Source organism: Carettochelys insculpta, chromosome 1 (assembly GCF_033958435.1).
Source record: "Carettochelys insculpta isolate YL-2023 chromosome 1, ASM3395843v1, whole genome shotgun sequence".
Taxonomy (NCBI): domain Eukaryota; kingdom Metazoa; phylum Chordata; order Testudines; family Carettochelyidae; genus Carettochelys; species Carettochelys insculpta.
In genome coordinates this window covers 4,060,564-4,076,393 of record NC_134137.1, presented here as the reverse complement: position 1 = coordinate 4,076,393, position 15,830 = coordinate 4,060,564, and the positions used below count along the sequence as shown (strand labels likewise).

The 15,830-nt window shown below is 46.7% G+C and overlaps 1 pseudogene; it reads left to right on the top strand.

The window, feature by feature from the left end:
* The first annotated feature begins 2,893 nt into the window (after nucleotides 1-2,893).
* On the top strand, nucleotides 2,894-14,970 carry LOC142007514 (olfactory receptor 52E4-like; annotated as a pseudogene).
* The last annotated feature ends 860 nt before the right edge of the window (nucleotides 14,971-15,830 follow it).

Here is a 15,830-nt window from a genome sequence, read left to right as displayed (position 1 = left end):
CAGGATCACAACATTTGGGCCCATAGGACGGATTTGAATTTTGGAGACTAATGGAGTGTAAAGTTCATGTGTAAGGGCTGTATGCAGCATTACGCTGCTCTGGTCATTTAAAAATGGTCTCTGGTTCCGTATCTTGTGGTAGCATTCACATATGTGTGCAGGTGGCAAAGCACTGTACACAGAAGAGGGAGCCATACACAAATGCAAGGCTGAACGCTCAGCAAGACTCAGATTTCCCTGATACCACTATGACTCTCTTGGAAACTCTCCAATGATTCAACATCCATCTTTCATCTACCTCTCCTTGAGATTCCCCTAGTTCTCATGCAAGGGACACATTGGTTCCTTTGGCTGCAGGGATACACTAGGAGCTCACATTTATGTAATTATCCCATCGTGCTTCCAAATTTAGTTCAGAGTCACTGTACATCTCATGATAGTCACGCATCCTGTAAGATGCAGATACATTCTTTGTTCCTATCTATAGACATCTACACAAGTTTATTAGAACACACATTGTGACCCAGTTGAACAATCAGTTCAGGGTGCTCTGAGTCAGCAACTTCTCTTTTTCATTATTTAGTCACCAATTATTGTGTCATCTGCAAAATTAGTCAATGTTGATGCATGACAAGCATTAGCAGCTGATTGCTGATATGTGTCTCTGCTTCCACTTGGCCTTTATGACCCTAGCTTAAGTCTCAGATGAAGCTGGGAGCCTGCATGAAAGTTTCGTGTAAACAGAAATAGGGGAAACAACAGAGGTTCAACTGTTAGTAATGAATACCAAGACTCTTGCACCTTTCATGGCCTCTCTACTGAGCACAAAGTCAGAGTCAGCATGTTCATGTCTGTTCCCACTGAAAGAATCTTGGCTCCTTTCCAATGTATGTATGAAGTGCCTCATGGATGAGACATATATGCCACCTAGCCAAGCATCCTCTCTCTGACAGTGACAGCACATGATGCTACAGACAAAATGCGTAAGAAATTAGAAGGATAACGGTGATTTGACTCACCTGAGGATATCACCCAGATGCCTAAGAGAGAGAGACTTTGGCTTGAGTCCTTACATATGTGTATGTAGGCTTTCCAAATATTTATTGAGCTGTAACTATTGTATTTGGATAGTTTCACTCTCAGTGTGAAAGTCTAAACCCTTCCTGATTCTTGTTTGGCCTCAATTACCTCTTGTGGAAAAGAGTTCCTTCGTCAAAGAAGTGAAGAAAACATTCTTTATATGTCCATTTTGAATTAGCTGTGTTTCAGCTCAGTTGAATGTTCTTTTGATCTTGTGTCATGAGACAGGGAGAACACATTCCCTATTTCCTCTGTACCAGCGTATTTTTACAGACTTCTCATATGTTATCAACTCCGCTGTATGGTAACAATCTCGGTCTTTCCAAACTCTCTCACTAGAGTGTCCATGGATACTTGATGATTCTCATTGTCCCTCCCTGAGCACCCCACCCCCACTTCTGCAATACCCAGTGTGAGAAGAATGCCAGTAGAACACAGGAGTCCAGAAGAGGGTGAAGCGTTGAGTTACTGGTCTCAGGATGTGTTTTCTGTATGATTCTCCTTCCCTCTCCTTCTGGCTCCCAGTGTTTTGTTAAGTTTTTTTTCAGTCCTTGAACTGGGAACAGGTTTCACACAGCTGTGCTCAATAACATCCAGGTTATTGCCCTGAGCTCATACTGTTACATTTGAATCCGTTCACCTGGCTGGTTTAGCTCCCTCTGAGGACTTCTCTGGACTTTGTTCTGATTCAAATGATCGGGTGTTATCTGTAAACATTGGCATCTCACTGCACAATCCCCATTTCAGATTGGTAATAACAATAAACATTTATCATAATTCTTTGTTACAAAGCACGTAACACTCATTGCTGTACTTTTCTCTCTTCACAGGCATCTTGAACATTTCTAAGCCTTGTCGATGCATTGGCCACCTCATGGCAGCCCTCAGCCTCATCCCTTTTGACACATGAACATTCATGCTTATGGGCACCCCAGAGTCTGGAAGCTTCCCTTGTGTGGATTTCCATCCCTTTCGCCCCATGCTACATTTTTAGCCTGTTGGGAAATTTCACAATTCTCTTCATTGTAGGCAAAGAGCAGACCCTGCACAAGCCGGTGTACTTAGTGTCCTGCATGCTGGCTCTCACAGACATTGCCGTTTCTACCTCTGTTGTGCCAAAGGCACCGTCTATATTGATGACCCTTCTGTCACCCAGGAAAAACACCCCCTTTGGTACACAGAGCATTTTGACCATGTATCCAGCTGGGAAGACAGCAGAGCAGAGATGAAACAGTACAAGCTTGGAATTTTGGTCTTATGTGAGACAAAATGGACTTAATCTGGGCAGCTATGCCTGGCAACAGGTGAAACCCTCATCTACTCAGGACATGAAGAAGAGGGTGAATCACACACAGAAGGTGTGGGCTTAATGTTATCAAGAGAGACATCTGGTACTTTAATGGAGTGGACAGCAATATCACACATCATCACAGCCAAATTCTACACCAAAGTGCAGAAGGTACTGAATGTGCAGTGTTATGCACCTACCAACTAAGTATCTGAGGAATGTAAAACAGACTTCAGTGAGAAATACAAAGTGTGGTGAACCAGAAAGCAAAGAAGTATATGTTGATTTTGATAGGTGACTTCAACACAAAATTTGGAAGTATGAATACAAACAAAGAACAGACCATGGGAAAAGAAGGCCGAGGCAATCTAAATGAAGATGGTGAGTGCGTCAGTGACTTTTTTTCCGTCAAAGCATTGGTGAGCGATGGTAGTGTTTTTTCCACACAAAAGGATCCATAAGGTCAATTGGGTATCACTGGACAATTGGTCAGAAAACCAGATTTGCAGTTCATTCAGAAGATCAATGAAGGACATCCATACTGGAAGAGGAGCAGATGCAGGTTCAGACCACTATTTGATCACAGTGAAACTCAAGTTCAAACTCAAGAGGTACACCACAAAAGTGAGCAAGCCAGGATTGTGATTCAAAATAGAAGAGATGAAGGATATAGAAACAAGGGCCAGTTTCAAAGTGGAGCTGTCCAACAGATACACACTTCTGATAAATCTCATCCTGAAAGATGCTACCGTGGAAAAAACTTAGAAACACAATAAACCAACCTGAAAAGTAACCTGCAATAAAACATTGGGAAAGAGGAGGAGGCATCACAAAGAATGGATCACAGCTGAAACTGAGAAAAGTGAAGGAATGAAAGGACAGAAAAACATCAATCAACAACAGCAGAACAAGAGCAGCCAAGGCAGAAGCTCAGAGACTGTATTGAAAAGCCAACAAAGAAGTTAAAAAGAAGTAGAATGGGTCATGAAGAACTCCGGGGAAAACTTTGCACAAGCCAAACAAGTGGCAGGACCGAGAAATGAAAGAGCTCTGTAACATCACATGGATGCTAGCTGGGTCATGGTGTACGGTGGATCAGCTAGCACAGGAAAAGGAGGGGCGCGTGCTAATAAATCAAAGTGATCAGCTCTGTAGATGGAAGGATACTTTGAAGAGCTACTGAACCGCCCTGCCCACATGGAACCTCCTGAGTGAACACCGGCAAATATATCACTGGAAATTAGCAGCAACAGATACACAAAAGAAGAAATCAGAAAAGCCGTTGCCCATCTGAAAAGTGGAAAACCAGCTGGTCTGACAACATCCCCACAGAAGCAATCAAGGCAGGTAGTGAGACATCATTCTATGTGATGTATAAACTATTTGGGACACTGAGGAAATCCCACAAGACCAGAAACATGGCTACCTTATCAAACTTCAAGAGAAAGGCAACCTGAAGCAATGCAAGAACTAGAGGGGAATTGTATTAAAGTCTATTCCAAGGAAAGTGTTCAATAGAATTCTTTTGGAGAGAGTGAAGACAGAAACCAATAGCTCAGGGAAGAATAAGCCAGCTTCCATAGCAAGAGATCTTGTACTGACCTAACATCAACTCTCAGAGTGATCTTAGAACAGTCACTTGAGTGGAACCCCCCATGTACTTCAGAGACTTCGAAAAAAGCCTTCAACAGAATTGATAGAGGCACTTTGTGGAAACTACCGTAACACCATGGCATCCCTTCTAAAGTTATTAACTTGATCCATTCAGTGTACAAACGCTTGACACACCAAGTTGTTCACAGTGGTGTCTTGAGAGACCCCTTCAGCATACTGTCAGGAGCGTGACAAGGGTGTCTATTGTCACCTCTCCTGTTCTTGATCACAATGGACTGGATAATGAGCAGGACAACAGATGACCATCAGTGGACAGCTAGAGGACATTGATTTTGCTGATGATGTCACCCTCCTGTCACAGTTTTAAACATGCTACTTATGAATTTAATTTTTTGACCTCTGGTTCTTATGTTATGGGATCAAATAAATAAACTTTTCCTTATTAGCTTTCTCTTTATTTATTCTTTTTTCCTGGTTTGAGTGAGTGGTCCTTGCCTCAGAAGCATATAGCAAGATACTCAATACACATGCTTGGTAGATTGATATCTTTGTTTTCACTGTCAACTCAAAATTGTTCCATGCTCATTTTTCAAGTCTGCCAGCACTCATAGCTGCCTTCCTGATTCTCATCTTCAGTTCTTTGTCCATGGATAAGCTTGTGGTGACAGTAGATCCAAGGTAACAGAATTGTTGAACCACATCTAGTGGACTGTTATCCAGAATGACACTGGGTCGCTGAGGTTCACCTTGAGTGAATAAAACAAGTTTTCTTCAGGCTTATGTTCCAAAGAAAGATTTGGCACATTTGTATAAAAAATTAAAAATTGAACAACTTCCATCTTCACTGCCTCTGCAGAATTATGAGTATCAGTATAAGCTTTCTCCACACCTGATGTGATTTCATAGACTTCCACAGCTTTTGAATGTGGAAAGCCACCTTCCTCCAGGTGTGCAATCAGTCCCCTCTCGTCAGGCACAGACAGGACACAAACACGTGGCTCACCCTTACCCTTGAGAAGCAAGTGGCCATAGCTTTGTGGAATATGGCTACCTCATACAGCTACTGCTCCATGCGACACCAATTCAGGGTCAGGAAGTCCACTGTTGGAGCTGTGCTGGTGCAAATAAGGCAGACTCGGGCTGCATGGGGGAAGAGAGAGATAGGGAGAAGAGAAGAGGGGACTGGGGGATTAGGGGACAAGGGAAGGGGAGTGAGGACAGGGCAGGAGAGGTTAGGGGGGTGTGGAGCTCACCGGGGCCCAGGGGTGCCATTCCCCCAATGATTCCTGGCTGTGTCTGGTCTCCTGTCCCTGCAGGTGGTGCACACCATCAATGACATCCTGCTCCAGAGGCTCTTCCTCATCACCGACATGAATACCCTGGTAGCCGGCTTCAACAACCTGGGCTTCCCCAGTTGTTTTGGGGCACTGGGTGGCACACATATTCCTATCCGGGCCCAAGAATACAGCACCAGATGCTGCATTAAATCAGAAGAGGTACCACTCAGTGGCCATGCAGGCCCTTGTGGACCACCAAGGCCAGAGTCTTGACTAGTATGTTGGGCAGTTGGGCTCCTGCATGCATGATGCCCAGGTCTTCCGGATTTGAGCCTGTTCTGGAGGATGGAGGTGGGCACTTGAGTCCCCCAACAGGACCTGGCCATTGGTTACACACAGATACCCCTGTGCATCATGGAGGATGCATCGTACCCACTACTCCCATGGCTCATGAGGCCCTATACCAGCCACCAGTAACACACCCAGGAGCTGTTCAGTGGCTGCCTCACCCAGGCAAGGAACACCACTGAGATGGCCTACAGTTGCCTGAATAGGTTTTTCTGCCACCTTATGCAGTAAGATGTGGGAGAAGAGTCCATATATACAGTCATAGCCGCCTGTTGTGCCCTCCACACTTGGTGGAGAGGAAGGAGAAGGAGTTCCTACAGGGCTGGGTGCCAGAGGAAGGAGGGAGAGCAACCCAGAGGGAGCAGCCCAGGACAACCCACAGCCAGCAGGCACACACAGATGGAGTACGCATTCGTGAGACCCTGCAGGAGTCTTTTGCCCACGGCCATCAATGACTCCACCCAGAGCTCCAGTCCTGCCATGCTCCTCTCCTATTGCACCTTCTCAGCCCCAGACCACCTTCCCCCAAGGAGGGACACAGGGGCTGTGCAAAAAAATATAATCTTTTATATACAATTGAAACTTTAGTTCAAAAATAATCATACAACCCTGTAGCTATAAGGTGCCTTAGCTATTTACAAAGGGAGGAGTGGGGACCCTAAACTTGGGGAGATTGGGACCCTGAAATGGGGGAGGGGGTCAATCAGAGGTGGGAGTTGGGGAGCATGACCCATGTGAGCTGCAGGAGCCCCTTGATCCCTATAGCCAGGCTGCCTCGCAGAGCTGGGTTGGGGCCAGGACAATGGGAAGGAAGGGGGCAATGGGGGGCCACTACTACCTCCAGCTCAGTGGGGAGGCAGGAGGAGCTGTGGGGTTGGGAGGGATGCTGGGGCAGTGGGAGGGCCTTGTGGCAGATGGACCCCAGCCACATCCATCACCCAACCCAGGGCACGGAGCATTACATAGAATATAGGCTCTGGGGAGCAGGGCTGGGAGCGGGGCCACTGGCTGCAACGGGGCCAGGCGTGGCAGGCTCATCAGGTTGGATGGCCTGGGCTACCCAGGCCTCCACAACATCCAGCAGCCAGTCCACTTGGCCAGCCACTGCTCGGACACCTGCGCCCAGTCCCAGTGCCACTCATCCTCCCAGCGCATAAGTTCCTCCATCAGATCATTCTGGTGCCAGAGGGCCGCAGGGTAGGACTGCAGGGTGTCATCAGCTGGCCAGTGGTGTGTCCTCTGGATGCAGCCACGTGCTGGTGGTGATGGGCTGCTGGCTGTCAGGGGCACCACATCTGCTCGCTTCCCGGTGCTGCCTGGGTGCACGGTGCGGCTGGCCCAGCCTTCAGATGGTGCAGCTGTGGGGAGAGACAGGAAGAGTGTGAGTCCTTCCCACAGCACAACCTGCAGGCCCGCCCCTGCCCCCCAGGGTAGGCAGCCCCCCACCACACTGCTGTTGGATGTAGTTGGCTTGAGTGTGCCCCTCTGTGCTGCCACACAGTGTGCCCTGCTGCACAGTCAGCCTGCAATGTTGTGTGTGTGTGTGTGTGTGTGTGTGTGTGTGTGAGGGGGGATTGCCTGGCCATTTCCTCACACTCTGTGACCCACGGGGAGCCCAGCACGGATGGCGGGGAGGCAGTGTTGCTCTTCCCTTCCTGGGGCCCCACCACATGTGTATGGCTCACACCACCATGCAGGGGTGCGGGCTGGGGGTTGGGGGCGCAGCCAGGCAGCTGCCCTGCACATAGCCTTGGCCAGTGTGGCCGACCCCCACCCCATGACCGAGGATGTCAGCGGGGAGGCAGCATGGGGCTGGCAGCAGGCCAGTGGCAGCCCGCTGTGTGCAGGTGGTATGCGCTGCCATGGGCGTGGGCCCACGTGGTGAGCCCTCAGGGCGCCTGACTGACTGAGCCATCCTGGCTGGCCCTATGCCATGCCCCACCCACCCCCCCACTCGTCAGCCCAGGGGGATCCGACAGCCATGGTACTCACTGAATGGTCCTGCACACAGGTCCGGGGATGCCTAAGTGGAGCTGGCGGTGCTGGGAGTGGTGGAGTCCAGGGCAATGACCAGCATGACCTGGATCAATGCCAGGTATGACGGGGCCTCCTGGGATGCCTCTGGTGAGTTGGTGGGCCCCGAAGAGATGGTCCAGCTCCTTGTAATATGGGAAAGTGGCAGGCCCTGCCCTCAACTGCCTCCATGCATCCCAGGCCTGTACACAGCACTGGCAGAGGTCTTTCACTTTTGCCTGCACCTGCTCGAGGGTATGGGCAGGGTGGCTACACTCTGCCAGGACTGAGGCCATCTGTGCATTGCCTCAGGCATTTCTGTGCTGTGCAGTGTTGTCTAGCACCAGCTCCTCTTCAGCCAGAGGGACAGCAGGTCTTTCATTTCCAGGGTGGACCAGTATGGGGTCCTGCTCCTGCTGCCCCTTCTGGAGGTCCATGATCCCTCCCTTGAGCTCTGGGAGGGCCCAGGATGGTTTCCTGTTGCCTGGCACAATTTTTTTATCTTGCAAGGAGTGGCTGGCAGCCAGGTGCAGCAGGCCGGTAACCATGCATCTTGCTCCCTGCCGGCGCCTGCTGGCCCCTGTACACGCGGCCAGAGGCAGGGATGATACAGCTGTGCCTCTGAGGGGAAGGGTGCCTCTCGGTGCCAGCTGGCCGGCTCCATTAAGGACTTGCTCTGTTGACAGAACGGGCCCTGAGTGGCTACACGGCAGTTTACTATTGACACAGTTATTCTGCCTAATCAGGGGGAGCCATAACACTGCTGCAGAAGAGCTGGGTTTTGTCACCAAACTGTCCACAGAGCGCTTCAGCCGTGTAGACACTCTGCTAGCTATGTCAACAACAGGTTTCTTCGGTTTACAGAGGGTGCCCATGTAGATGCAGCCTTTGAGAGTTACGCGTGAGAATTACTGGTCTTTGACCTGTCAGTGAGAGACCTGTATCGCTGCAGATCATGCTCACTCCTCACTCAGGCATCTCCCTCTGGATCTGTGTAGCACAGGGGTCGGCAACCAAAATAGCAAGAGGAGCCATTTTTTTTCCAGTACAGTTAAAAACTCAATAAAGCAAGAGTGGCAATGCATGTGAATATGAGACCATCCTTAATAAATATCGTTAAACCGTGATTTTTGTCACCGTTTTAGGAACCGCCCACACACAATGATGTGCACCGTGATACATGTTTACTGCAGGACATTCAGAAACCTTTTACCTATTCTGCCTCCTCACACTTTACACATGTGAGTTAGTACCACTGCCTTCCCGACCTTCACTTGAGAACCTTCTCTCCCTCTGGCGGATGCTGGGGGGAGTTTTCCAATGTTTGGATATCACCTATTGATTGCTATTTAGATCTGAGTCATTCAGTGTTGGGATTTTAAAAGTGTAGTATTTATCAACAATAATCAGGAGGGTTTTTTTTTTGTTTGTTTGTTGGTTTATTTGTTTGTTTGTATTACTTTGTGTCAGGAGCCACAAAGAAGTCCTGAATACGCCTCTTGCAGCTCCACAGCTGTAGGTTGCAGACTCCTGGTATAGTATCAACCAATCCAACCTGGGTGTTTATTAGACCCAGTGGGGACCTAGTCTGTATCCCGAGTGTTCTCACTAATCAACTGTAATTTTTAAACCCAAAAAAACACACAGAGCAGTCAGTTCCTCGCTGACTCAGCACAGATCCCTAGAGTTGTCATCTCCCCTAGCGAAGTCCCCTTAATTGCTGTTTCCTCCTAAAGCTGGCTGAAGAGCTCGGAAGGGCAGGCAGGCTTGTCTCCAGCCGGTTTTCACTCAGATGCTCTTCTTTCCACTAAAGGCCGATTGAACCCATTGGAATTGCAAAGAACTGTGTTATAAATGATGTGCATCTCTGTACTGGTGCTCGGAGGTGACCGCTGTGGCACATGCTGGGATGAGAGATGTGTGTGGGACATGGCTGCCTGAGGGGGATTCCGAGGGGATGGATTCTCATCTGATCATTGCAAGGTACGCTAGCTTGTTCCTCAAAAAACCTGTGCAAAGCAGGTGGGATGGGACAGAGAGTTCACTTGTTTGCCATTCTGCAGCGCACAGGCATCAAACATGACAGGCTCCGAGTCTCTTCCAGTGTCATAGACCAAAATGTCACTCCTCTCTGTGCACCTCCGCCCACCACAGCTGAAGGCCTCCAGCCCCAAATTGACTGGATTTCAGTCAACATAAAATACAAGTCCAAAACCTGAGGCTATGACCTGTACTTTACTCAGGCCCTGCTACAGCAAAAGTACTCAATAAACTCCTCAGGAGTTTATTCTCTGTGAAAATATATAGACTGTCACCTCCTCTTCGTGCATTTAAGGGTGCTGGCATTTCATGCAAAGGGACAACAGTTACCTGATTTTATCTGCTGAAAAGGATGGAGGGGTTATGGCTCCTCACAGTGATAATTCTAATTAATTTTAAATATGGGCAAAACATCTTTATTCCAGAAGATGGCCAAACTGTTATGCCGAAAGGAAAAAAAAAAATCCTTGAGCCGCAAGGGGACATCAGTATGGGATATTTCAACATAAATATTTAAAGTCTGGTAAACTTATAAGTAACTGAAAAGAGGGCTCTTAATTCACAGTGTCAGATAATCTTTACTAAAAGTGGTGGCACCAAAACCATTTGTAATGGACAATCCACTTGTGAATCCAATTCAGCAAAGCTTTTTGCTTCAGTAAAGTGTGTGGCCAGGAGCTCCACAGGACAACTATAAACAAGAAAAAAAATCATTTCTCAGTGTTATATGTTGAGATTTTCATGGAATTAATGTTCCCTTGAATGTGTGCAGCCCGACAAAGGAAAGATAAGTGTTTGATCGACTTTCTTTATCAATTGAATAATAGGGTTCAAGGAGCTATGAGGTCATCCATTCTGACCTCCTGACCATTAGTTTCACCAGGCGATCACAGTGCTGATCTTAGTGACTTGTGTCTGACTAAGACCCGGTCCACACTAGAATTTTACACCATTGAATCCTTGAGCCACAGAGTGAGAATGGACCATCTGATTGCATTTGAGTATTTTGTTTGCACAGACTCAACTCTCCAAACTCTCCAGCTGAATCAAGGTGCCTGCCCTGCGCTCCCCCTTATAACCCCTCTGCCACTGTCTGGGTCAAAGGCAAACTTTATCTGAACCAATTTTCTACTTGTTTCCAGACTCTTGACGGAAATATTGAAAAGAACCAGGCTGAGAACGGTTCTTGCAGAGCAGCATGAGAAGCAGCCAAGTTCACTGGCAATGGTCCATTGACCCCTGCTTCCTCAGCTCTGTCACTTGGCCACTTTTTAGCTCATTTTAAATCTTCTCTACTGATACTGAATAGTAAAGTCTATTACCCCAGAACAGTTCCCGTGACTGACAGAACTTTACTCTCCTTAAAGGATGAAACTGAGTTTATTTGACAGGATCTCTTTTCTGTGAGTGCTGACTGACTGATGTTACCTTTATTCCATGTTTTCAACTAAACCCATACCGTGTTAGCCATTGCTTCATACCCTTGGTGACTGCTATTTTTAAAATATTATTTTTATTTTTAATAATTCATGTGCAACACTGAACTGCTCTGTATTTTAATTTTTTCCCCTCTGTTGATGTTTGATTGAATTATTCTGGTTCTGAATGAGACCTGTGGCTGATTAGCCACCTTATAATTCTGGCATTTGTCACTCCAAAGTTCTATTGCAAATTCTTTTTCACATCCTCCTTGGCTGTTATTATATTGGAAAGTACTTTTTTACCACATGTGATATCAATACCTAATACTGCTCCTTTCCAAACACAGAACAAAACTACCATTTGAACACGTCTATCCTTTCTGCACCATTTAGAAGTTCCCCTTCTCATTCTAACGATTGGCACACCATTTCCCTGTACTTACTTTGTTCTTAATATATTCAATAACCTACTTCATGTGATACATGGCCCTACCATGCATAGAATTTTTCTTAATGTCTTGAATATCTCTTACCAATTTTGTTAATTTCCAATTTGTTTCCCTGATTTCTAATTTTTCCTTTTCCCCATTTTTTCTAAGTTACTCTATTTTCCTCCTCATTTTTACATTTACTTTCCAACTCAACTAAATTTTTGACAAAGTTGTCCACATTCTGGTGGTGGAATCATGAACTTTTGCATAGAGGCATAGAATTCTAGGGCCGGAAAGGACCTCAGAGGGCCATCTTGTCCAGTCCCTTGCCCAAAGCAGGATCAACACCAATTAAATCATCCCAGCCAGGACTATGTCAAGCCGGGACTTAAAAACCTCTAGGAGTGGAGATTCTGCCAACTATCCTGACAACACATTCCAGTCCTTTAGCAACCTCCTAGTAAAATAGTTTTTCCTAATATTCAACCTTCACCACTTCTGTTGTAACTTCAGCCCTCTGCTCCTTGTTCTTTTCTCTCTCCGTCCTCTTTAGAGCCCCCTTTCACAACATTGAAGACTGTTAACAAATCACACCTCAGTCTTACCTGCTGGAAACTAAAAAAGCCTAAATCTCTCAGCCTTTCCTCATAGGTCACGTGCTCCAGCCACCTCATCATTTTTGTTGTCCCACACCGTGCCCTCTCCAGTTCATCCATGTCCTTTCTATAATGGGGGAGCCCAGAGCTGCCCTCAATACTCCAGATGTGGCCTCACCACTGCTGAGTAAAGGGGAATGATAACTTCTCTAGAATTTCTGGAAATGCTTCTTCTAATGCACCCCAATATGCCATTAGCCTTCTTGGCTACAAGGTCACATTGTTGACTCATATCCAGCCTCTCATACACTGTAATCCCCAGGTCCTTTTCTGATGCAATGCCACTCAGCCAATCAGTCCGAAACCTATAACAACATTTGGGATTCTTCTTCCCCAAGTGCAGAGCTCTGAACTGGTCCTGGTTGAACCTCATCAAATTTCCTTTGGCCCAATCCTCCAAGTTGTCTAGGTCACTCTGGACCCTATCCGTACACTACAGTGTATCTACCTGACCCTCAACCTTAATGTTACCTGCAGGTCATTAATAAATATGTTGAACAGTACTGGCCCTAGAACTGATCCTTGGGGCACCCCTCTTGAAACCGGCCACCAGCCAGACACTGAGGCACTGATCATTACCCATTGGGCATGTTCATCAAGCCTGTTTTCTATCTGTCTTACAGTCCATGTATCCAATCCATACTTCCTTAAATTATGTGTGAGAATGTTGTCGGAGACTGTATCAAACGCTTTTGTTATACGATAACCTCTTCTTCAAAAATTCACCGCCTTTATTCCCATTTTTCTGTCTGGATGTTTTCTTCCAGAAGACCTTTCCTGATAATTAGGCTCACTGTTGGGGAATTAGCATTTATTGAGGCAAAAAGTGTCTATATATAATACTGGGAGGGAAATGTTGTCTTCCTTAGAATCATAGAATACTAGGACCGGAAGGGACCTCGAGAGGCCACCAAGTCCAGCCCACTGCCCCAATGGCAGGACCAAGTACTATCTAAACCATCCCTGATAGACATCTATCTAACCCATTCTTAAATATCTCCAGAGATGGAGATTCCACAACCTCTCTGGTCTTTGTTCATTGGAACGTAATCAGGCCCCACCCTTTACTTTGTTTTCCTCAATCATATGCCCTCTTCTTTTTTTCTTCTCTAAACTGATCATTACCAAACTTCTCTGACTATCTGAATATGGAACCTCCTCCATTCTCCTAGCCAGTATTCATAACCTCTTTTCCATCTGCTACATCCTTCACAGAGATTGAGAGATCAAAACTAGGTCCACATCCATGACAGGTTATTTTCCAAATCATTCATTAAGCATACAAAAATCACCTTTGTTTGACCAACATTGTGAAAATCAGGTGTTTCCACTGAGATTCTGTCAATGACTCAAGGTCTTTTCCCTGAGGTGTGCTCTAATGAGCATGTCCCCTTCCCTCAAATTTTGAGCAACTAGGTGAATAGGAAACTCCCTTAATGATGTAATCTTGAGCTTGGACCTCATTTGATTAATCCACAATGATGGCTAATAAATACCACACTCAAGTTTCCAGCTAGTGCCTGTTAATATTCTGAACGCTGCACCAAATGTAAATGATTGACACATGGAGCACCACAAAACATGGATTTGGCATAAGTGAAGTGGGTTATTCATAGTTCCTTTCTCTGACTAATGACATTTTCTCAATGTGTGAAGAACAAATATTCTATTTCAGCGATGTGACCAGCTTCCCATAGTGAAAATACTGTGTCATATTAACATTGTTTCTTCATCCAGGCATTAATACTGTGACCATCACCGTAGATTCGGGGCACATACAGAGGATCGGGGAATATATGTTACATAAAGGAGACATCATAATTCCTCAGAATAGGAGTCCTTCTGTTATACTCCATGTCAGATTATAACACAACCGAATTCATCAACCCCCCCTTCTTCATCCTGCTGGGGATTCCTGGCCTGGAGGCAGCTCATGTCTGGATCTCCATCCCCTTCTGCACCATATACATAATAGCCATCTTTGGCAACATCACCATCCTGTTCATCGTGAAGAGGGAGACGAGCCTCCATGAGCCTATGTACTATTTCCTTTGCATGCTGGCTGCCAGTGACCTAGCCCTATCTACGACCATCATGCCAAAAACTCTAAGCATCTTCTTTTTCAATTCCAGGGAGATCGAATTCGGGTCCTGTCTTACCCAAATGTACTTCATTCACTGCTTCACGACAGTGGAGTCTGGGATCTTTGTGGCCATGGCTTTTGATCGCTACGTGGCCATCTGTGATCCCCTGAGACATTCCACCATCCTGTCAAACCATGTAGTGGCCAAGATTGGCCTGGCCATTATTTTGCGTGGCAGTGTGCTCATGCTGCCCCATCCCCTCCTGGCAATACAGTGGTCATATTGCAGATCTAACATCATTCCCCACTCGTACTGTGAGCACATGGCTGTGGTGAAGCTGGCCTGTGCTGACACCCAAGTCAGTAATTACTACAGCCTCGCTTTGGCATTTTATGTCATTGGTCTGGATGTGTTTTTTATTACTGTGTCCTACATCCAGATCCTCAGGGCCATCTTTGTACTCCCTGGAAAGGACACTCGCCTGAAAACGTTTTGGACCTGTGGTTCCCACCTCTGTGTCTTTTCAGCCTCTTACATCCCAGCTCTCTTCTCCTTCCTCACCCACCGGTTTGGCCACAGTGTGCCCCTGCACTTGCACATTCTCATTGCCAACCTGTACCTCCTCATGCCCCCAGTGCTACACCCCGTCATCTATGGGGTGAGGACCAAACCAATCCGGGACAGCCTTCTCCTGCTCCTTAATCAGAAGAGGACCTAAGGTATCTTCCTGGCTCTCTGGCTTTCAGAGCAAGCTCCATGTACAGCTGCTGATAATGTAGCTCTGGGCCTGTTTTCCTGAACCACTTACTGCTCAGTGAAAGATACGTTAAATGCTTCCCTAGTCATGCTGTACTCCGTCAGTGTTGCAAACTGGGGGAATCTGTCTATTTCCAATTCATTCGGCAGCTATTGTTCCAATTGCTGGTCTCTGGACTGCTGCTGCCCTCCCACCCAGTTCTGACATCAAGCCCCTCCCCTTCTCTATCTCTTTCTCTGAGGACTGTAACACAATTAATTGCTCATATCTTCCCCTCCCGATGTCAGGCGCCAAGGGTGTGTCTCTGAGATGCTAGACCCCAAAGTATCCCCTGTTTATGAGTGTGATGTAGTTGTAATGTTTCTGGGCACAGTATGCTTTGTGATGTATCATTTTAAAAGTCTTATCCTTATTTTAAGTACTTCATAGTACATTAAGTTATGAAATCTCGCAATGTGTGAGTTACTGCGGTACGATGTGAGTCTGGAAACGCCCCAGAATGGGCTTTCAGGGGCAACAATGGAGTAGTCATTGGGTGTTGAGTGCTGTCCTCAATGCTCCTCCAGGGAAGAATCCTCTAACTGTGGAAGTCTACAGAAGGAAGCCTCCCCAGAGGGCACATGAAAACCAGTGAGAATGTTTGACCACCGGGGCTAGATCCCCAACTTCACAGGGCCAGGCTTTCTGACAGCAAGTGACATCATCACTTGTCTTCGCTCCCACAGAACTCAATGAGTGAAAGAGGCTCAAGATGAGAAAGGACTTTGAAGTGGGTTGGAGTTCCCAGGCAGCAACATAATGCAGCCTGTTCCTCAGGAATC